Source organism: Lissotriton helveticus, chromosome 11 (genome assembly GCF_964261635.1).
Source record: "Lissotriton helveticus chromosome 11, aLisHel1.1, whole genome shotgun sequence".
NCBI lineage: Eukaryota > Metazoa > Chordata > Amphibia > Caudata > Salamandridae > Lissotriton > Lissotriton helveticus.
In genome coordinates this window covers 281,804,362-281,827,437 of record NC_136072.1, presented here as the reverse complement: position 1 = coordinate 281,827,437, position 23,076 = coordinate 281,804,362, and the positions used below count along the sequence as shown (strand labels likewise).

The 23,076-nt window shown below is 42.6% G+C and overlaps 1 long non-coding RNA gene across 1 annotated transcript; it reads left to right on the top strand.

Moving 5' to 3' along the window:
- The first annotated feature begins 2,233 nt into the window (after nt 1-2,233).
- Nucleotides 2,234-3,399, top strand: LOC144792316 (uncharacterized). The gene is made up of 5 exons (XR_013602535.1): nt 2,234-2,329; nt 2,418-2,496; nt 2,596-2,664; nt 2,754-2,826; nt 2,919-3,399. It is a non-coding gene; the product is annotated as an uncharacterized LOC144792316 (long non-coding RNA).
- Nucleotides 3,400-23,076: the final 19,677 nt, after the last annotated feature.

Sequence of the window (23,076 nt, the reverse complement as noted above, 5' to 3'; positions counted from 1 at the left end):
TAGCAAGTATGTGCCTCGGATTCAAAACATTAAAATCACAATTTATCACAGATTAAAAAGGGGTTAGAAAGGTTTAAAGCAGGTTTTGCTGGGGAGTTATTAGGTTTAACGATCACCGCATTTCCCTGTGTACTCGCACCACCTGGAGTGGTTGTAGCACGTCTCTAAATGCTGCGCGTCTCCTCCAGCGTGCTGGTTATGCAGTCCCTCGTCCCTCACCCCTCTCTGCCAATCAGCCCAGCAGGCAGCAGCTGACTTCCCCCGAACCCACTAGAAAGCTTTAGCGCTGTGGAAGTGGTGTAGAATGATGCCACACGTGAATTGGAACCGTTTCTTGTGGAGGTCCGGTCGTATTTGAGAGATACGACTGATTTTATCCAAAAAATTGACAGTTGAATTTGATGAACAAGAACAGTGGATGGTGTCCTTGGATGTCACATCCCTATATACTCAAATACCGCAGGATGAGGCGCTTGACGTTATTAAGTATTACCTGGAAAAGAGAGAAAGACCACACCGGGTCATAACTGAATTCATACTCAGTTTGGCGGCGAATGCCCTAAGGAAGAATTACTTTAAATTCAATAACTCTTTTTACCTCCAAACGAAGGGAACCGCCATGGGATGTCCTTTTGCCCCAGAAATGGCGGTTCTCTTCATGGCCCAGTTTGAGGAGAGATACGTTTATGACAATAATCCATTTCGGAGCCATATCACCCAATGGCTTCGTTATATTGACGATGTCTGGTGTCTTTGGTCTGGAACAAGTGAGCAGTTAGACCAATTTGCAGATTGGCTGAATTGTAGACACCCAGATATAAAATTTTGCTACGCCAAAAGTCAGAGTAAGCTAACGTTCCTAGATGTAGATGTGATTCCAAATGATGGATTCCTGTCGGTTACATTGCACCATAAAACAATAGACAAAAACACAATTTTACATTTTGGGAGTTCACACCCCAAAAGTCTCAAAGAGAATCTTCCGTACGGCCAACTGCTCCGCATTCGCAGAAATTGTACATCCAAGGAAGATTTTGAGATGCATGCAGGTACTTTTTGCGATCAGATGCAAGCAAGAGGGTACCCTAAAAAGATGCTTAAACATGCCAGGAAAAGAGCGTTGTTTACTCCAAGGGAGACACTTTTGGAAAAGAAAGTAAAACCCGCCTTGGAGAGATTGGTCTGTGTATCCACTTTTGGACCAGGGACTAACAAATTCAAACGGATAATAATGAGCAACTGGCATTTATTGGAAAATCTAGATGTAAAATTTACACGACCATTGTTTGCGATGAGAAAAAACAAAAGTATTGTTCAAGAATTAGTAAGAGCAGATCTTCCCAAAAGAGAATTCAAACAAGACTTGTTGTCACAATGGGGAATGAAACCAACTCAAGGACATCACAAATGCGGGAATTGCATTGCTTGTGATAGCACTATAGAACGGACGGAATTTGTTCATGAGAATATTAAATGGAAACATCTAATGTTCAGTAACTGCAGGACGAAAAATGTCATGTATGCAGTTATTTGCCCCTGTAAAAAGATTTACATAGGGAAAACCAACCAACAAATAAACCAAAGAATAACACAGCATCGTTCACGGATTAAACGGAAAGTGAACACAGCCCCTATGGTGGATCACTTTGTAAAAGAGAGCCACACTGAACATGATTATAAATGGACAGTGTTGCTATCTATGAATGCGTCCAAAATCACTGCTGACATCAATTCAATGTTGTTGGCGAAGGAGGCGTACCTTATAATGAAATTTAACAGTGTTTTAACAGGCCTCAATGAGATGTCAGAGTTGTCAAGAGCTTAAGAACATCTTAGATAATGTCACTTTTTTAATAGGTCACACATCAAAAAGCCACCAGCCTTATAATTATTAAAATCCCAATGAACAGAAGTAGACCCCCAGACAGTTTAATATCATGAGGTGAGGCGAAGGTGACAAGACGGCAAGACGCTAATAGTAAAAGGATGATGTAATATATCCTTACTTGTTGCGATTAACAGTAGTCGAGACACTTAAACATGTAAATTTGCGAGGCCACTCTAACACCCATGCATGTGGGTGTTTTGTATATTGCACCAATTTAGGTGGTTGTGCACATAATAGGTTTTAAACATGACCCTGCTATTCCTTGGAAAAAACAACTACAGGCCCCAGACACCATTGGGGCTTTTCACTCCATGCCCATGAAACTATTTAGTTACTTCCGGGTCACCCCGCCGACGTCTTCGAACCAGTTGATGGCGACCGGCGTGGGACCATAAAAGGAATACGGCTGAGCTTTGTATGATTACGATACCAATACAGCAGGTGAGATATGCGGCAACGCTTTAATTCATCTGCGTTAGTCCGCATCCCATGTTAAAAAACCACTCACGAGTCTTTTTCTCCTCCACAGTGAATCATTAATTGATTACTACAAAAGACTTGCACCATATGAGAGGATATTCCGTCAAGAGCCAGGACGGTTTATTCAGGTAGGACTAACACCATATCTGGCATTTTGTAACCTTAAAAGAAACCCTGCTCGTTGCTCTGTAGCCGTATCTAATAAGTAAAATGCTCCCTTGTTGTAGGACATCGCTGTGAGAAATACACATACACGTAAATAATAAGGAGAGAGCGAGCCATCTACCCCCAATAAGGTAGGCCCGTGATTGAATAGGAAGTTTTGTTTCATTCAGTAAAAGTGCATGCTAGTTTTTTATGTCGCACAATTGGTTTGTTGTTGTAGTCAAGTCCCGGCCCCGCCTCCCCAGGATTGATTCAAATCGTTGTGTTGTCTTCCGATAAGAAACCCTCAGAAGGTATGAGTTTTATTTCAACTTACCAAATGGAGAACGTTAAGGGCTAATAGGAGCTAAATCAGTGACAAATATATATATTTTTGTTGTTTTAGATTGCCACAATATGCTTGTACTAAGGAGACCTGATGAAAGCCCGCAAAGGAATTAACCGTGGCCAGAAACGCGTCGGCATATTCTTTAATTGATATATAATAGCTCAAATTGATGAATCAGGATACCTAGATTGAATTTTTCTATGAATGGTTCAGTTTTTTCGGTTGTACATAACAATTTTTATAAATTGTATAACCAAATGGGATTTGCTTACCATTTACATTACGTATTGTGCAAGTTATGAATGTTTTTGGAGTATTATTAATTTTGTCTATTGTAAATGTCCATTTGTGATTAATGTGATTAATGTGATTTAATTTGTGTACAATGTTCATGTTTCTTTTGGAAATAAGAGTTTCCTACTTAAAAATTCAGAAGTAATTAAAAAATAAATGGGTAAATAAATAGCCCGTACCACTATAAGTATATAGAGAGGTTACATTTTTTCACTAAATAATTTGGATTCCAGGTATTTTTTCTTTAAACAAATTGATTATTGGCCCTACCTGGTTCCAGTCATTTGGGCCAAACCCCCCCTTTTCTCAATTACACGTGAATTGGTAGCACCTTTATGCCTCAGATTCAAAACAATAAAATCTCAATTTATCACAGGTTAAAAAGGGGTAAAAAAGGTTTAAAGCAGGTTTTCCTGGGGAGTTATTAGGTTTGAACAATCACAGCATTTTCCTGCATGCTCGTACCACCTGGAGTGGTTGTAGCGCAATCTCTCAATGCTGCTCATCCGCTCCAGGGTGCTGGTTAGGCAGTCCCTCGCCCATCCCCCCAATCAGCCCAGCAAGCAGCAGCTGACTTTCCCTGTAACCAATAGACTGCGTTAGCGCTGCAGAAGTGGTGTAGAATGACGCCACTCATGAATTCGTAGCAAGAATGTGCCTCAGTTTCAACATATTAAAATCACAAAGTATATCATGTTAATAAAGGGTTTAAAAAAGGTTTAAAACAGGTTTTGCTGGGGAGTTATTAAGATTAAACAATCACCACATTTCCCTGCCTGCTCACACCACCTGGAGAGGTGGTAGCGCATCTCTAAGTGCTCAGTGTATCCCTCCTTTGACTCATCCAAAATTTCATTTTACTACAATAATCTCCCCAATCCCTTTCGAGAGACTCTGCCCTCCTCTTTCTCTCCTTGTACTCATCCCAAACCTCATCCTACCACTATGATCTGACAAATAATACTTTCTAGGCTCTTCCCTCTACTATGCCTCCATTATCATATGCATTCAAAGTAACAGACTTGCTTGCCCAGCGCTCAAATTAACTCATGCTTCACTATACTAATTCACCATTTATCTTTTTGGGGTTCCGCAGTAGTGTGCTAATCACTGAAAAATGCTTCAACACCTTGTCATGGATAGTAATCCCTCTATAAGTACAATTACAATTACAATTACAATAGTGAAGGAATCCATGGATATGGAGATCAGTTGGGGGGACTTAAAAAAAAGATGGTTGTACCAGGTGCCAACAGCGCTAAAGATGGCAGTGCGTGCTACGCACTGTAAGGGCTTGTTAATTATAAATTACGATACTTCACTCTTTTAAATAATATGCACCTTGCATTGAGGCCTACAGGGTCTACATAGGGGAGACTTATTAATATTTAAAAGAAATAGTTTTACCCGTTGAAAGGGGTGTATTTTGATAGGTCACAGTGCATGTGTGTACTGGCATAATCGGGATGTGCTGGAAGGCCAGAGGCCATGTTTGCACTGCTGCCATAGTGGATGGCACAATAACGGCTACAGTCCACTAGTGGCTTTTCAATTCCAGGCCGTCGGTACATTTTGTATCATATACTAGGAACTTATATGTAAGTTAAATATGGCAATTAAGAATATGCCTATTCTAACATGTTTAAAGGGGGAGCACAGTCACTTTAGCTTTGAGTTCTAAAGCCAGCAAAACAGATTGAACAGACATGCAGGGGTGAGGCTTCAGGTAAAAAATGGTCATTCCCTACAAAAACAATCTTCTCTAGAGTCTTTAGTTTCATCTTTTTGCTTTTTGTTCATGTGATAAGAAGTTAGTCAAGGCAGAAGAGAATGGGAGCCTGTGATTCTATAAAGGGAATTTTCAGACAAAGTCTACATTGAATTATTTTATAAATCAAAGAAAACACCTGTAAAGTAGCAAAGGGAGGAAAGAAATGTCACCAGTGAAAAGAAGAGCACACATAAATTGTAAGATTGATAACACTCCTTGGAACAGAATGTCAATTCAAAAAATATATCTGACAAATTGAAAAGCCTTTTTATGAACGAAATGTCAGAAAACTGTATTACTAAGTACTGAATATATTGTTAGCCCAGCACGTAGCACATCTAAGCCTTGGAGGGAAAAATGGCTCTTCAAGTGTATATCATAATTTTTTGACCTGGAAGGATATACACAGAAACGTCATTTATTTTCTCAACAACAAAAACAAAATCTTTTTTTGGAGGGTGTGGGGTTGCTAAAAAGGTGTGGGTATGTGTAACATTGTAGGACAGATTTATAAATATTTCACGCAGCTCAGTAAGCCACCTTGCTGCATGAAAGGGAAAGGGCAGAATTGTGCTGTATTTAACATTATATGATGCATTCCTGTCATTTACTTGTGCTGGTGCACAATGTACTGCCTAGCACCAACACATGCACCCTTGCACCATAGTGCATGGGTGCCTGCGTGAAAGCAGGATTGTGTTTTTACTGGAATGGACACCTTCCTGCACAAAAACAATCCTCTGAGGCATTTTGGTCTTTCTACGTGTGCTCAGAATGCAGTACACAGAGAAAGAGTGAAAAACGATGAAAGATGCTTCCCCTCTTTACACCTCACCTGGAGAGGCATAGCATTTTGACCCATTCCCAGGTCTACCAGTAATGGTTAATCTGGGATTGTGCCAAATTCATGGGTGGATGCGTGGGAACACCAACGTTCCACCCATGGAATGTCTCCCCGGGGCAGAGTAACGCAATGCAGCAATATGTGCTGCTTTGCGTTACTCTAGATTTATCAAGCCTCGCAGGGCCATGTAAGGTGACCTTGTCAGACCCTCCAGCTTATCGCGATTTCGCGATTCGTAAAATAATCGCGAAATCGGCAGAGGAGTGCGATTACCGTGACTTTTACCTTTCTGGCCGCGAAAAAGGTCTCCGGGAGGCATAAAAAAAATGCTTACATCTTATTGGCTATACGCGCACATGTCACTACGTGACGCCGCACAGCTGTAAATACCTGCCTGCTTCTTACTGCGGCCGGCATTAGGGATTGCAGAAAAGAAATGCAAAGTACATTCTTGTCAGTGGGCCCTGCCCATTGACACGATTGTACACATTAAGAGGTTGCATTCTCAGCTGTGCATGCCTCTCTCTTTTCCCCTCGCCGTTACAGCATCCCTCCCCTCACTAGACTCCTCTTGCTGTCTCTTCGCTCTAGCCCCCCTCCTTCACTTTCCAGTTCCTATTTCCCCGCGGCAGGAGGGGTGCAGGGGAGGGGATAGAGGAATGGAGGGTTTCTGTATGGATGACCTTTATCTCTAATCTGCTCAATTAGCTGCCGCTTTTACATTCTGTCTCCGTGTATTATAAACACCAGTAGCTGTGTTAAAGCAAAGGGCTGGTGTTTGTGCTTGAAATAATTACCTGCATCGAGTTGTAGCTGAAGTTTACATGAGTATCTCAATGGGTAGCTCTGCTGTCCGATACCTGTTGTCGAGCAACATTAATCCAAGGGATAGCCTGCTGCCTGGCACCTTGCTGAGTCACCTTGCAGTTTTAAGCTAGAAATATTCATTTGGAAAAAACTAACCACAGCGACTGAAATCCATGGAGTTACCAAGAGCTGTGTACCAGAGCATGCATGCCAGCAGACCTGGTTCAGGCAGGAGAAATCCATTTTTTAAGCCCCAAAATATTTGTTTAACTGTCTGCTGCCTAGAATTTCCTTTGTCTGAATGTACCAAAAGGAGGAACATAAATCCCCCCTTTTTATTCTCTATCAAATTCTCCCTCTTTTTATTTAAAAATGTAGGCATGTATGTGCGAGAGCCAGCTGTACAGTGCAAGGCCCTGCCATAAGGGCTTACTGAGGGTGTCCCTGCTCTCTAAGCCTTCACTAGAAGATGGATGATTGGAGGGACAGCTCCACTCTACGTGTCCTTACTGGCTAGTATTAGACCCGATGGACAGCTCTACTCTGCAGGTCCTTTTTTTGTTGTTGCGGTTTAATATATCACAAACTCGACACAAAGGTATCAGAGCCCTTCACATGAGCGATAGTTGCATTACCGAAAGACACAATTATTTTTAGGCACAGGGAGGAATACCTCTCCCCCGCCCCCTCGGCTATGCGGGTATTAGTCTATCTTCTGCTGTGGTCAGAAGGTGGACTGCTCTGTTCAGTGACTATGGGAGTTTGACAAAGTTCAGAACCACTGAAAGGCCCAAAGGACTGGGCAAGGGCGTAACATGGGAGGGGACAACTCTTCAGGGGTCCCAAACCCTTTAGATGGGCCCCATTCCTACCAAGGCCATTGAATGCAGTATAATCTTGCACTATATGCTTGGTCACATAGAGACACAATGAAACATTGACACAGGGTGGGGAGACGTAAACTCTTGCTTTGGGGAAGATGTTGGCACTGTTTGGTGAACAGGTGAGGGGTTTTCCCCTATCCCACCTTAGAGGGGATGAGCAGCTTGAATACTTTTCAGCTGGATGAGTAGTGCTGGGTGTCAGGGTTGAATACCACAGCTCACATGGTCGGGTTGCCTCTTTCTCTCATATACTAATCAGACTCTCCAGCATTTCACGATTGAGGCAAAAATCACAAAGTCATCTGACTATCGAGATGGCCACATTATATACAATTTTGGCTGTGGTATTTACAAAAAAGTGTCTACCGGGAGACATCAAAACAAACAATGCTCTCTTATTGCCTGTGCGCGCACACGTCAGTATGTGCCACCTTCCAATATCTGCTTCCTCCTGGCCAAGTTGTGCGAGACTAAGTTCGCATTACAAATTCCCATTTTGATTAATGAGGGAGCAAGTCAGTTTCCAGCCATGGGAGCCGTCTACGGCATATTATCTATCAGAGGGAGTGCTGGAGTGCAGAGATATGCAGGTCATCAATTGCATGGTCACGTTGTGTTATATATGGATGAATGGACAGTAGCAGCAAAACGCCATTCGGGGCAGCACACTATACTAAATGTAGATTTTTAGCTTAGGTGTTTTAAGCCACAACCTTAATTAAATCGGCCACGCCTCTATGAGAGACTTCCCCCCCCCCCGGTCTTCCATCCTACTTAAAGCCCTGTACACAACCCTCTGCTGTTACTCAATTGTGGACGTCATACAAAACCTAAGTCACGTGCAGATGGAGACGTGCAGATTGGTAAAGAACAGTCACTCCGGCTCCGAGGAAAACACTCCTCTTGGCCCACAGGTGTAGCACATTCTGGATGGGTTCAGTAGTCAGCAGTGCCCCGGCAGGGGTGCATTTATGGGTGCTAAATGTAATAGGGCCCCCTCTCCCGAGGTGTAGGTGGGAGCTGTGCATCTGCAGAGCAACAAACACTTTAAACATGCCTATTTCACAGTGGAAAACTCAGATAAATCACTTTACAATGATTTAAGGCTGAAAAGAAATGATTTCAAGTAAAATGAAGTGCTGCAATAATGCCGCTAAATTTCCATTTTTGTGCCGCTAAATTTCCATTTTTGTGCCGCTAAATTTGCAAATCTATGCCGCAATATCCTGGGGGTCAGACGCCTTGTGTGGCTTGATAAATCTGAAATTAGTAGTTGCTTCGCCCTTGCTTCCTCTTACATGGCACAAGGGCGACACCACTCAATGATAAATATGCCCCATAGAATCCATGTAAATTGTTGGTGAGCTTTTATGCCTTATAATCCTTTCCTGTATGGAATCTCTAACCACACTACTAATTTGTGAGTTTCTCACCGAGGACACTGAATCGTTAACTTGGGCAAATAGTAACTTGGATATATGTAGGGCAGCTACTAATGAATCATTAAACAAATGTTATGATAGTCCACTGCATGTTTATGTGATGATTAATGTGAAATAATAGAATCGATAAGGGATACCTTTAATAGGTATACAAAAAATTATCCTTAACCTTCCAGAATCAAATGTTGCCATTTTCATATCATATACTCTCCATCCTCACAAAAATAAGTTTGGAAATGGATGTCACTTTGAAGAGCTGAATAGGAAACAAAGTATTTTATATATTTGAAATGTTTTCACCTCTAATTCATGCAACAAAATCATTTTTGAGGTTTCTCTGTTTCATCCTATGCTTCATGCCAAAAGGATAAAAAAAATAGCCATAAGAAATTGTCTATGAACATATCAACTGCTTAAAAGAAATTGAGAGTCAGGTGATAAACATTTTTACTACTCACAACCAAAAATAGAGAGCTAGGACACTGAAACGGTTGTCCTTGTCCCTGTAATTTATAATGTAAGCAAAGAAGACGGCCATGAAAAATGACTGTCTGACACTAGAGTGTCCGGCACCTCAAAGGTTTGTTAAGAAAACCCTCACACACCAACCTGGTTGGTGTCATGCTTCATCATCGGGTCCCAGACGGGTAGCCGAATGCTACCCAGCTGTGCTACAACACCTGTTTACAGTGGAGCAGGGTTGAGGTGTAAGTGAGTGTGATGAAGTGAGTGAAATATCTAAATATACCTCCAGATTTCTACCCGTTACTTTGTTTGTGGCGATCTGGGGTATGGTTAAAAAGACAAGAGAGTGGATAAGAGGCTACAGGTACTATGTGTAGCTTTTTAATATTCTCAGGTGGTCAACATGTTTCAGCCTGTTGCAAAAAAGTGCACCCCATTGAAGTGCCAAACATTTGTAGGTACAGTTGGCCTTCGAATTCAAAATATTTGTGCATCAGAGCTAGTTCCGAACATTTCAGAATGAATGACTTCGGTGTTTAGTAGTCCCAGATGCTGCTGTCTAAAGCCGTTCTTAGTACCCCCAGAGTGTCATCCTGCGGGAGGCTCGTATAGAGACTCTCTATTGCTAAGCTTACTAAGAAGCTTGTGTTGGGATTGAATGTCAGATCTTTGATTTGTCCTAGGAAGTCTTTTGTGTCTTGTAGGTATGCCGCTGCCATGCACCAGTGGTTTTAGGAAGAAGTCACAAAAAATGGAGAGAGGCTCTAAGATTGACAGACCTGGTGGTGGGATTTTGTTTTAGTGCACTTTGGGAATGGTGTAGAAGTATGGAATTTTCTCCTTTGATGTAGTTAAGTATTGAGGTTCTTTTTTACTGATGTGGCCTCGGTTCTCTGCTTCAATGACCAATTCATGAATGGTTTCTATCAGACTGGAGGTAGGAGCCTTACGGTTCGGTTGGTAGTTGCGCCTATCAGACAGCAAATGTAGGCATTCATTTTTGTAAGCTGCCTTGTCCTTTAGGACTATCCCTCCTCCCTTGTCCACTGGCTTGATAACCACAGTCTTGTTCTCTTTCATTGTGGTCAGACCTTCCCATTCCTTTTTGGTCGTGTTTTTAAATGTCTTATTTTCTGAAAAGGATTCAATGTCTTTAAAGACAGCCTGCTCAAAAGCTGTGATTTCCACCGGTATGGTGGAAGGGAGTGGTATGAATGTAGACTGGACAAATTCCGCCTCCACTGTGAGATGGCGGACTTCTTCAGAAAGTTGAAATTGAAAGCTTTCTTTTCTAAACAAGAGAACGAGGCCAATGAGCAAGAGAAAGGGGACGCCAACTTCAAACTGAAGTCGCCTTGCGGCCGTGGCAGAAAAGGAATAATATGGTGGCGGTGTCTATCAGACACCGCCAGCCATATTATGATAGGCATTTTTCAATGCCATCAGTGGCGGCAATGCCGCCACGGAAAGGCATGCGGACTTCACTCTGGGGCCCCCCTGCGGGCCCCCAGAGTGAAGGAGAGTAGGGGGGTGCACACGTTGGGTACCTGTGGTACCCCCCTGCATTTGCATGATTAAAGCGTCAGGCACGGCGCGGTGCCTGCCGCATTGATCATGCAAATGCAAAAGTGCTTTTTATGCATTGTGGCGGGCGGTGCTGAGAGCACCGCCCGCCACAATGCTTAACATGCAGGATGGTGGGCACATCCTAATACCCCCCAGGGGACCCCCGCCCTTATGGCAGGCGGTCCCTATTACCACGAGGATGGCGGGCGGGCAAAGTCCGCCCGCCATCCTAATGACCCCCTAAGTATTTAGCACAAGATACTTACCACCAGTACTGCCGATATTCATGGAATGTACGTTATGGGCACCATATATCAACCACCAGTGCTAGCGATATCTGTGGAATGAACTTAAATGCTTTCCCTAACTATCACATGATGTTATGTTGTGTTCCTTTACAGGTATTCTACATTTTGAGAGGACCTACATACGGTCAGTCCTTGTTGCATAAATAGCACTCCTTAGCGTGAGTATTAAGAATGCTTTTCATGTGGTAATTTCTTACCACTCCACCTTTTTCACATCACCCACCATGTTTAGGGAGGTCCTGAAGAAAGCCCTAATATTTTTTGCAACAGGCTGAAACATGTTGACCACCTGAGGATATTAAACAGCTATACATAGTACCTGTAGCCCCTTATTCACTCTCTTTTCTTTTTAACCCTACCCCAGATCACCATAAATAAAGTAACGGGTAGAAATCTGGAGGTATTTTTAGATATTTCACTCCCTTCATCACACTCACTTCCACCTCAAACCTGCTCCACTGTAAACCGGTGTTGTAGCACAGCTGGGTAGCATTTGGCTACCCGGCTGGGACCCGATGATGAAGCATGACACCAACCAGGTTGGTGTGTGAGGGTTTTCTTAACAAACCTTTGAGGTGCCAGACACTCTAGTGTCAGACAGTAATTTTTCGTGGCCGTAATCTTTGGATTACATTATTAAACATTTTTACTAGTCATATTTCGTGTCATTTCCGTGGTAGTAAGTATGGTAGTGCTTGGTGCAAACACCTTTTACCATGTGCTGTGAAAGTAGAGTTGTGGTGGAGGAAATGATATTTCGGCATATTTTGCTGTGTTGAATTATGTTGTGATAGTGATGCTTTGTGTTGTGTTTATGCTTTTGTACTGCATTGTGTTATTACTGTGTAGCACAGTGATTGTTGAGTTGTGTTCTTTTTTGACTGGTTGTATTTTGCCCTGTTATGTTTTATTGTGTTGTTATTTAGGTTTGTTTCATGATAGCGGATAGGTGTGTTCTGTGGTGCTCTGCAATTCCTTTAGAGATGTCAAAATTGCTGCTGTTTTTCCGGCAAACAGCATCACACTCCTTCAACGTTCTTTGACAAAGTCACATTTATCACTGTCTGAGGTGGTAAAATACTGTTACCACTTCAAATATTTAAGACAGCTTGAAACACTGGAAACAACTGTGTCTTAATTTAACATTTCTAATGCTCACTTTATGTGAAAAGGCTCTGAGCATCTAAAACTGTATTGTAAGATGGTCAATCAAAAGCCAGCACACAGTCATGAAGGTCCATGGACAAACCAATAAAGCCAAGCTACTCTACTATCCACTACTTAAATTTGTTTCTTTTGAATCACTATTTATTGAATATATTGAAGACTCAACAGTACATGATTGACTATAACATCATCCCTTAAACTGCCAGAAGATAGATCAGGAAGTGTTGCTATGGGCATAATGCCCTAGCCAGGCTAAACTGATATAGATAAATAAAGGAAGTTCAAGTCAGGACAAAGCAAGGCAAACTGTTGAAAACCAAGAATATTGAATTATGTATAAGAGTAAGTGGCAGTGAGGGGGAATGGGGATGAAGGATAGACAGCAGTTGGGTAGATTGGTTAGTGGTATTAGTGGATTATGAGCATCAGATTTTCCAACAGTTACTTTGGCATATCATGTTAAAATACATTACACAACAAGCAAGGTGCATGAGAAGACCCTCAGGGGCAGTGGAAAGGGAGAGCAACAAGGTTTAGTAGGGGTACTGAGGGAGCAAAACACAATATTTAAAAAAATAACCAACATCTTCGAAGACTTTCAAAACAGCAGGAGTGAGTGTGCGTGCAGTTTTGTCTGTTTGTATGTATAAATTCCTGGTGAATTTCGATACCTCACAATACCCGACTGAAAGCAGATGTACCCAACTATTTACCAGAAATACATTCATTGGGGGGTGTAATGCCTTAACACCCCTCCTCCCGAAACTATGCCCCGGTGGACAGAAGTGCAAAAAGTGGTGGCAGAAATATAGGCTGTCAGAACTCCTTTCAGAGATCCATGGGCATGCAGGGACCACAGGGCCCAATCATGGTGGTTGAGGTTTTTTACTCCTAATGTCCAGATATCCAACCTTCTATGGATCAAGATCAGCTGGGCCAAGTACACCTTCTGCACTTGACTTTCAGTGGTACCTGAGGATGAGCAGTCAAAGGCTCCCTCGATGAGGAAGTGTAGATACAGTTTAGTGAACACAAATCGTAACTTAAAGTGCACACAGTATTGTCAATAAATCAGTGTTCAGTTAAATGCTTGCTTTTATAGGAAAAAAAGTATTTTACTTCTAGCTCTACACATGCAAAGAAATAATGACATTCATTAGCAAAAACACAGTGCCCTTTAGGTTGGGGCTCTAACTTTTGTCAGGAAAATCCCCATCTCTTCCTCTTCCATGTAGCATGATCAGGTTTATTGGTCATTCACTAGTTGCTGAATCCAGGGAATGTTTACTACTAAGCCATACTCAAGAGTTCGCTCCCCTTTGACTCTTTAAGAATTTAGTCAAAAGTGTCTACGGTGCCACAGCACCATCAGTAGTAAGTTCCCATGTGCCCAAGAGGCCCAGTTCATGTTTTACCTACTCCTGCAGCATTAAAGCATTCAGAATTGTGGCAAGTGCCCTGACAGTGGGCTCCCGAAAGTTCTGATCCTGTTTGGTGAAGTTGAGCTCCTTGTGGTACATGCAACAGCGCTCTCCAGGTGAGGGCACTGTTCCCGAGTAGCATTGCCAGCTTCCCAGTGATCGGAGATGCTCCTAGATTGCACATATGTGCTAAGTCAATCTTCCATACATGAAGGAGGGGGAAATCTACTTCTTCAGCTCCCAACTGGAGCCAAACAAGGATGCAACATGATCTGCTACATCCTCCACAGTCCTAGAGGTTTAGCCAGGGACAGAACTCGCAATGCTGGCTCGACCCTTCAAATGCAGCCTCAATCTTTCCTCAAACAATGTACCAAAATGTCCCGGCGATGTTGGTACAGGTAGCCCCTCCTGGCTTACAGGGTTGCTAAGGTACCCTAAATATCAAGTGCCAAATACTCTGATGCAGTCCCCTCCTCTTCTGTGGGTATAAGCCTTGGAGCATTAGCAGCAGTAACTAGGACGGTGGCCCCCTCTGGTATTCAACTGAATAGCACCCCCGCAATGGGGTGTGTCCCCCTAGGTGCAATCAAAACCCTGTGTGGGTTTGAATTCAACTTCATATGTAATAAAGAAAGTAATCAAAACTTAATTGTAGAATATCTTATATTTCTTGTATTTTTTCACAAAATTATATAGACGTCAATTCAATAAGTACATCCAACTTGACAAAAAATCATCCAAAATGCATGATGTTGTCCTTTTCAGTTTTAGGGGACCAATGCATTTCGGGAATTTTTCCCTTCCTCAGGGGATAAATCTATACCATAAATGAAATCCTTCCAGTTTATCTTAAGCAAAAAACATCGCAAAGTGACTGGTGATTCTGATAAAGTAACATGATCACTACCGTGCTTAATCAAGTTCTACCCATGATTCATGGTCAGTTAACGTGTCCATGCCTTGGAATGCAAGTGAAGCATGCGTGTGTATGTTGTATTCATGCAATGATAATGGCCCGTGAGTGTTCATGCCGCGATATCGACCAATGAGTAATTTATAAACAGATAAATGCCTGAATTCAAACTATATCAAATGGCACACTAAGGTGAGATTAATCCGATTAGTGAATTGTGAGCAAAGAAAAATATGTGCTCATCGGAACAAAACGATTGTGGAGAAGGCAAAATAAGTTAACGTGTGTCCGTGATTAAACTTAAGAATCGTCAATAAACATAAAAGTTGTTGCACGCTCGTAAGAAAAGATAGCGCTCCCAACATGAAAATTGGCAAGGTAACAAGAGCCTTAAGAGTATCATGAGAAAATAAACTGAAACCAAAATGCCTTTAAAAACTGGCATCCAATGAGTTTCATATTAATCAAACGTATTCAATCGCCGGGAAAAGTGTGTTCCTCAGTCTCCACATTAGATTCACTGTGACGGCTTGCTGTTAGTGTCAGTTACAACAAAAAGTGGTATGCCAATGTTTATCATTATCTCCGGCTATTCTGGCTACGAAAGAGTAATAGACTACATTGAAAATCTCCGAAAATTAAAAGTCACAACGGTGGCCATGTTAGAATGTATGGTACAGAGGCATGTGATTGAAAGAAAATGCGTGAATTATAAATGGTAAACTAACAAAAAAAACCTGCAAAGCAAAGTGTGTAATAAAACGAATAGTAACACAGTATAGTTCTTCCCAAATATGAATAGTAATGAGTAAGGTCATCACAAAAGAATAAACAAAATCACCACTTGGCTCCCAGTGATGTCAAATATCCATATAACATAAGTTAATATGCTGGGTTATTGGGTTATTAAACAGTCAGATAATCGATCAAAGGAGTTGATAATTACAAATAACATTGAAATTCCATTCTGTTATTCATCCCATGAGTTTTAAGTGCATCCAGGTGTCTGATCCAGAAGTTATATATTTGCAGTAGGTGATTATGGTTATCTCTACCTTCTTTTTTGTCAACAACTTCTAGAATGAGGACTTTCAATTGGCTGATATTGTGGTTCTGTTCTAAAAAATGACCATTAACAACGGATTTCGTTTTCTTAGTTCTAATATTACTTTTGTGTTCCTTTATCTTAATATTAATTTTTCTTTTAGGTTTACACAGTGCTTAATTTGTAAAATATGAAGTGCAGGTGCTCACAGTTTCCTACAAGGCTGCGCCCACATCCTGGCTCCGTCCACTTCATCCACTGGCTCCACCCGCTTCATTTATGGCTCTATCCACATCCACAAGCCTCAACACATCACAGTCACCTCCTTACTTCTTGAGTTCTGCAAGAAGCTGAAGACCTGGCTCTTCATATAAGCACCTCGGGGACCGCATACCTACACACCTGCGGAAGCGCCTGGATACCCTCTCGGGTGATTAGTGCTCTATACAAATCAAAGTAACATAGCATACGGAAAGCCTATGACAACAACTCTAAAGGGTACATTAATTAGAGAATGTGTGTACATCCCAAAATGCTGCTTTAGCAAAGATCGTTTGAGGATTTCAGACAGCTTTGCAAACTAAACAGAACGTGGCTGTACTGTGCTGTTTGAAAGAAAGGAAGAGATGAAGGAAGGAGGAATTAAGAAAAGAATGTGAAAGGAAGAAATTAAGGGATTAGAAGGAGAAAGGAAGTGAAAGATGTGTGATGATAGAAAGACGAAAGGAAACAAGGAAGAAAAGCACAAGGTAGGGTTGAGGATAATGAAGGAAGAAATTAAATAAGGGATGCAGGAAGGAGCAGAAAAAGAAAGTAAGCCACAAATGAAGGAAGAAGGAAGAAATGCACCAAGGGAAGAATGACGGAGAATGAATGAAGATGTAAGGAAGCAAGAATGGAAAGAAGAAAGGAGGCATGGCTAGAGGTGCTGGGAAAGAGAAAAAGGAAAGGAAAAAAGGGGGGACGAAGGGAAGAAAGTCAATGGGATGGATACGAGTATGAATGGTACTGAGTCAAGATGGGACTGATGGAGTTGCGACAGTGAAATATTGCAAAGAGGTTGAAAATCAAAAGATTAAAATACATTTCTATGTCTTTAACACACAGTGTAGGTTTGTAAAGGACATATTCACCAGAGGGGGCCTTGACACCACATTAAAAATGTTGTTATCCAGCTCAATGGCACTAATTTTTAGAACCTCAAAAAGATGACTTAGTGGCCACACCAAGATTTAGGACCCTGAGATAAAACAGAGATTCTTGAAGTGGAAAGTTTTAAGATGTGTGCAAGAAAGAAAAACATAAAAGGGAGAGTGAGTAAGGAGGAGAGGTCTGAAGGCAAATATGGGTAAGGTAGAAAATGAATGTGCAGAGAAGTGGGGAAAGCAGAGATTAAGAGTGCAAGATTGGAGTGGAACATGATGAGAATGAAAAGAAGAGAAAGGCAAAGGAAGAAGAGCAGACAGCGGGGAGCATGTAAAAAGAGTGAAAGGGAAAATGGGAAGGTGAAAAATGAAAAGCCTTGTTAGGGTAACAACGAGGCGAAGGAAAGCTATGGGGGGGACAGGATTAGAACTACCCACTAAGAAAAGGAAAGGCCGTGGTGCTTCTAAACAAGCGCCTTTTTCTGCTATTACTGAATCCAGTGGGTCATTTGTGCCTGGGAAGCAGGGGGTATCTACCACGGGTCTCTCCGCTGTTGGGCAATCCAAAATTATGTTCAATCAGGAGGACCTTTGCGCCCAACTGGGGAAGCACTTGGCTCTACTCATTGATCCAATACTTAGGCGCCTTGACACAGTGGATGCTAGACTAACTAAGATTGAGCAATGTTTGACCCATAGTGCCTAAAAGGACAGTGAGCAATCCTCAGCCTATGCTAACACAGGGGCACAACCCAGGCCATCAGGTGGGGTACATGAAGTTACACGGATAGACATTCAAAACGCACATTGTAGTAATGAGCGGGTTGTTCCATTGATGAGTCTGGTCTGTCCTTCTGTTACCAGTGCTAATAGGGGCAATATACTGCCAACGGAACACCAGCAAGGGGTTACGGTCAACACTAATAGACATCAAGATGAACAAGATTTAGAGGGGGAGGTGGCCATGTTACCAAGTCTCCATCTTCCGCCAGAAGCAACCCCCTATACGGTCATCTTGGCGAACGTTCCCCCACTCCCGTCAGGCACACATGAGCACTGGTCCACACTTAAAAACAAGGCTCTTCATTGTCTAACCAAGAGAACCAGGATTCGACAAGAACTATTTGATGAATTCAAAATGGTCCGCCGTGTAAACTGGGTAGGCCATTCGCATAAGTCGTTGGTCGGGGACTGTGTGGTATTAAGCTTTAGGTCCCCCTTATTAGTCAGACATATCCACGAGCTGGCTAGGTACTCCCAGTCCCCACCTGTTGCAGAAGAAATTAGACTACTCCCACTCGGGTTCTTCAACAGTTGCTGGTCTATACCTAGTAACAGGGTAATAGGGGTTCAACCTAGGCCCTTTACTAGGTTTGATCTCCCTATCCCGACTAGCAATCGGAACGAATTATTGTCATCTCTTGAAGAGCTAGATTGACTTGGAAGAAGTGCCACTGGAAAACAGGAAATAGACAAAGATGCCAACATGATGGCTGTGAAGAACCCTATAAGTAATATCGTTAGTCAGGAAGGAGGTATGCGTCCCTCCCTTCGGGACATAACTGTAGGTGGTGTAGGGAGTCCAAGTAGAGGACGTGCACGGAGAGTTGACTTTACTAGTTTCGAGACCCATCTCCACACAGTTACGAGTACCTCAGTATCCACCAATTATGGAACCCTACACAAATGAGACTCAAGCCCCTATCGGGAATAAGGACCCAACCTCTCTGAGGCAGGTGATGTTATTATCCTCTTGGAGCACTGCAGGCCGTGAAACTAAGATAGTGTCTCCGGAATGGTGCAATTTCATAGAGGGAATGGATGTCTGGGCATTTCAGGAGACATGGGCAGTAGAAGGAGTGTACCATGTAGGTTACCTAAACTTCTTTAAAGCTGCCATAAGGGGTGAATGAGGAAGACCCATTGGAGGTCTAACCTACTGGGTTCGGCAATCAGATGGTGTAAGGATAGACGAGATCTATATTGACAGCCCAGATATCCTGGCACTGAGGGTTAGCTCCACAAGAGGCCTAGATATAATAATCTATAAAGTATATTCCAGGGGACAACCTGGTGGAAGGAGTTCGAAAGTTATTACTACCCTAGAAAATCATATGTCCGAGGACGCCATGAATAGTAGACAGATCATCGCTGGTGATTTTAATACCACCTTCGAGCCATTGGGCATCGAAGATGGAAGGCTTAGCGAGGACGTTGATGCAGTATGGGGGATACCTGCTCTGGACCTCACACCTATAAGGAAATGGTCTGAGGCCGCCCTCCAATTGAAGGGGTTGTGCCTGGAACGGGGCCTAAGGGCGGTTACTGGTAGGACTAAGTCCAATAGATATGGTGCTGCGACCTTTGATAATGGCAGGGCTAAAAGTAGAATTGATTAAATTCTGGTCAAAGTGGATTTATGGCCGCTCCTCCTTGATATGGCAGTGCAGAGCAGACCAGAAAGTGATCACAATCCCCTGGTCTGCAAAATTGATGATAATAGTTTTTCCCGTTCCCCCTCTTTTGAAGAAGCTGGCTGCTCCAACATTGTAACTACTTCTAATGATCTGAGATGGGTCCGTTGGCCGCGGATAGCTTCCAATGAAAAGGATGTTGCACAGATTAGAGCTATGGTCCTAAAGACCCTGGACACACTTGCGGCCTGTGAGACCCAGGAAGTCCTTAATGCCAGTATTAAGGGAGCTCACACTGATCTATTTAGCGGGTTGAAAAAGTTTTTTGTGCAAAACAATCCCTTTAAAAAGCCCAATCCGCTGAAACCTAGATCGTGGTATAATAACGTGTGTAGATCTGCTACTAATAGCCTGGTTTTTGCTTTAAAATCAAGGGCCCAAGCTACAATCAAGAAGTATAGACCACACTACAAATTGGTGGTAAGACAGGCCAAGAGAGAATGGGATGAGGACCAATGGAGGGATCTGCTAAATGCATGTCAGGGGAGGAACATGGTTAAATTCTGGGAATTACTTAGATGGGGGAATAACCCGCAGGACACAGGACAAAACCCCGGGAAACCATGTTGAGCCTCAGAGTTGGGTATCCTATTTCGAAGCACAGTTCAGGGCTCCACTCTGAATTAATGAAGTTGCCTCGTCCTTTCAAGTAGATAGTCCCCTAAAGTTTTCAGATGGTGAGGTGGAATCTGCCCTGAAATTAATCCTGAGCGGAAAGGCACCAGGACCGGACTGCATACCTGCCGATCTATTCAAACAGGATTTAGACCTATGGGTCCCATATATCAAGCTTTTAGCTAATGCTTTTGCCCAAGGCGCCGCGATCCCCTCATCTTGGTCCGGAGCTAAAATTATACCTATATTTAAGAAGGGAGACCGCGCCGCCCCATGTATTTACAGGCCCATTACCTTAATCGATGCTATGCAAAATATCGTCGCACGATTGATTCTGGGTAGGATCCAGGGATGGTTGTTGGACGAGGGTATTTTGTCACCCTTGCAGGCGGGATTCATGTCTCACATAGGCACCCTCAACCAAGCTCTTAGTTTTTTTCTAATCTATTGGAAGGAGGTCTTCCTAGTTGGGGGTATGATCTTTTCCGCGTTTGTGGACCTGAAATCCGCTTTTGATCTTGTTCCAAGATCTAGGCTGTGGGAGGTTTTACTAAAAATTGGGATGCCTAAAGAGATGGTGGCCTTATTGATTAAATTGCATGAACACACGTATGCGCAGGTGCAATGGGGCAAACCAGGCGAGGTTACTGAAAAATTCAAGGTAAATAAAGACGTTCGTCAGGGGTGCGTGCTGGCCCCAACCCTGTTTTCTATCTTTATTAATGGGGTGGTCCAGTACTTTACCAATTACCCAACGGACGCACCGATATTGGCTGGCATGAAGGTGCCGCTCCTCATGTTTGCGGACGACACCTTGATATTATCTAAAACTAGACAGGGGTTACAACTAGCGGTATCAAGATTCGAGGTATTCTGTCGCGAGCATGAGTTGGTCGTCAAAATAGGGAAAACTAAGGGGCATATTACCAAACAATAGCAATAACTATCGCTATTGCTTGGTTAGAGACAAAATTGTATCACCGACCTGCGGCGATTTTTATCGCAGATAAACCTTGGTATTACCAAGGTTTATCGCAAATGCGATAAAAATCAACCGCAATGCATGAATATCGCTGAAAAGTCAGCGATATTCAGGCATTACCGAGCTAATGCCAGTCAGTCAGTCAAAATACAATTTATTCGATTTTTGTTAAAATCATAAAAGGCAAGATAAAATGCAGAACAATTTTTAAAAGCATCAGTGAATTTGATTTCCAATTTTGACAATAAATTATCAATCTCATTATTTCATAATATTTACAAATGTTTAAAATTGATTACAGATAGAGCCACATTTAAAATAGAATTAAAGTAAAATATTCCGGGACATTTTTTTATTCCTTAATCTGAAGGCAGCTGTTAGAAAGCATGCAACACTAAAAATCGTATGAGTGTCCGGTAATGATTGAAGGAAAATTAGCGCTGGCTTTACTTGAACAAAACCAGCAGCTTTCAGGATGGGTAATAAATATTTTGCCCTCTCTATGGTATACAGGCCACAAAAGAATGTAAAATGGAGGGTATCCTGGTTCGAAAACTGGTCACAGTCACAGGGTGGGCCGTCTTCTGGTTTTGTCCACACGGGGAAATTACAAAGTGAATAGTGAATCAAGTTCATCCTGAATTTTGTTAACAAGAATCTGTGGAGAGGGTTAGTAACGATTTTTAAATATGGTTCCAGAGAGGGGGTAGTGGATAAAACCATGTAAGCTCTTACAGACGGTTTCCTCAATTCCAACTCCTCTCTCTCCAAGCAAGCCCTCTCCAGAAACTCTTGTTTGATCCACCTGATATCCTCCCTCCTAATGTTAGTTGGTAAGGTAAAAAGCTCCGGTCTCCCAAGCGTAGCAAATGCAGATCTAATATATTTCAACCAGGGTATTTTCATGGCCTGATCCCTTGAGGTTACATCTTTAAGAATTGCGTGATTAAGTGTTAATTCTGGGTTCAGCCGTGTTTTTGCCCAAAAAATAAGTGGGGCCAATTTCAGTTTATCAGTAATGTAGGTCAAATCTATTTCCTGATGGATCGTGAAGGTAGGGGTGGAATTGGGAACAGATAAAAATTGTCTAATAAGCCCATTTTCCACCCTCTGGATTTTATCCGTATTTACATATCCCCACAAGGCGGACCCATACATGGCAATTGGGATGCACTTACTGTTGTATACTTTTATCACTGCCTCCATTGGTTTGGCCCCTAGTCTTTTTGTAAAAGACAACATGGCTGAAGTTGATCGAGCCAGGCTTATGCTTTTTGCCTTAATCTGGGGGACCCAGGAGCCTCTCTGATCAAAAAGAACCCCCAAATATAAAAAAAGTTATTTCCTTTACTGCCTACAATCATAATGTGTGACTTCATTACATTAATTTTTAAGTCAAGATTCTCCATAAAGGAGCCAAATCGGTCCAAAAGGGCCTGTAGACCAATGCCCGTACGGGCAATTAACACAGCATCGTCCGCGTATAGGAGTGCCGGAACATGCTCTCCTCCTATACGCGGCACGTCAGCCATTCCTGCTTCCAGGTATTTCCCCAGCCCATTTATATAGATGGTAAAGAGAAGGGGGGCCAGGATGCAACCCTGGCGCACCCCTTTCTCTGATCTAAAACTGTCTGTGCACCTGCCATCCCTAGAGACCCTTATTTTAGCTGAAAGGTCCTGATGCAAACTAGCAATGAGAGCTACTAGATGTGCCTCTATCCCAATCTCAAGTAAAAGAGACCATAGCTTAGACCTGTTCACCAGGTCGAAGGCCGAGGAGAGGTCCATAAAGGCCAAATATACCGACCCCTCCCCGGCCACCGTATATTTAGAGACCAAAAGATGCAGGTTGGAACATTGCTCCAGAGTGCCCCTCTTTTCTCGAAACCCATAATGCTAATGCTCTTAGCCATGTTATCCACCTCCCATTGGATAACATGGCTAAGAACTGCTCAGGGCAGGTGTTAGCTTTTTGAGATATTCGCGCTTAGCGCGAATATCTCCAAAAGTTGGTAATAGGAGATAGCGATGTTAGCGACTGTTACCAGTCGCTAACATCTTGGCACG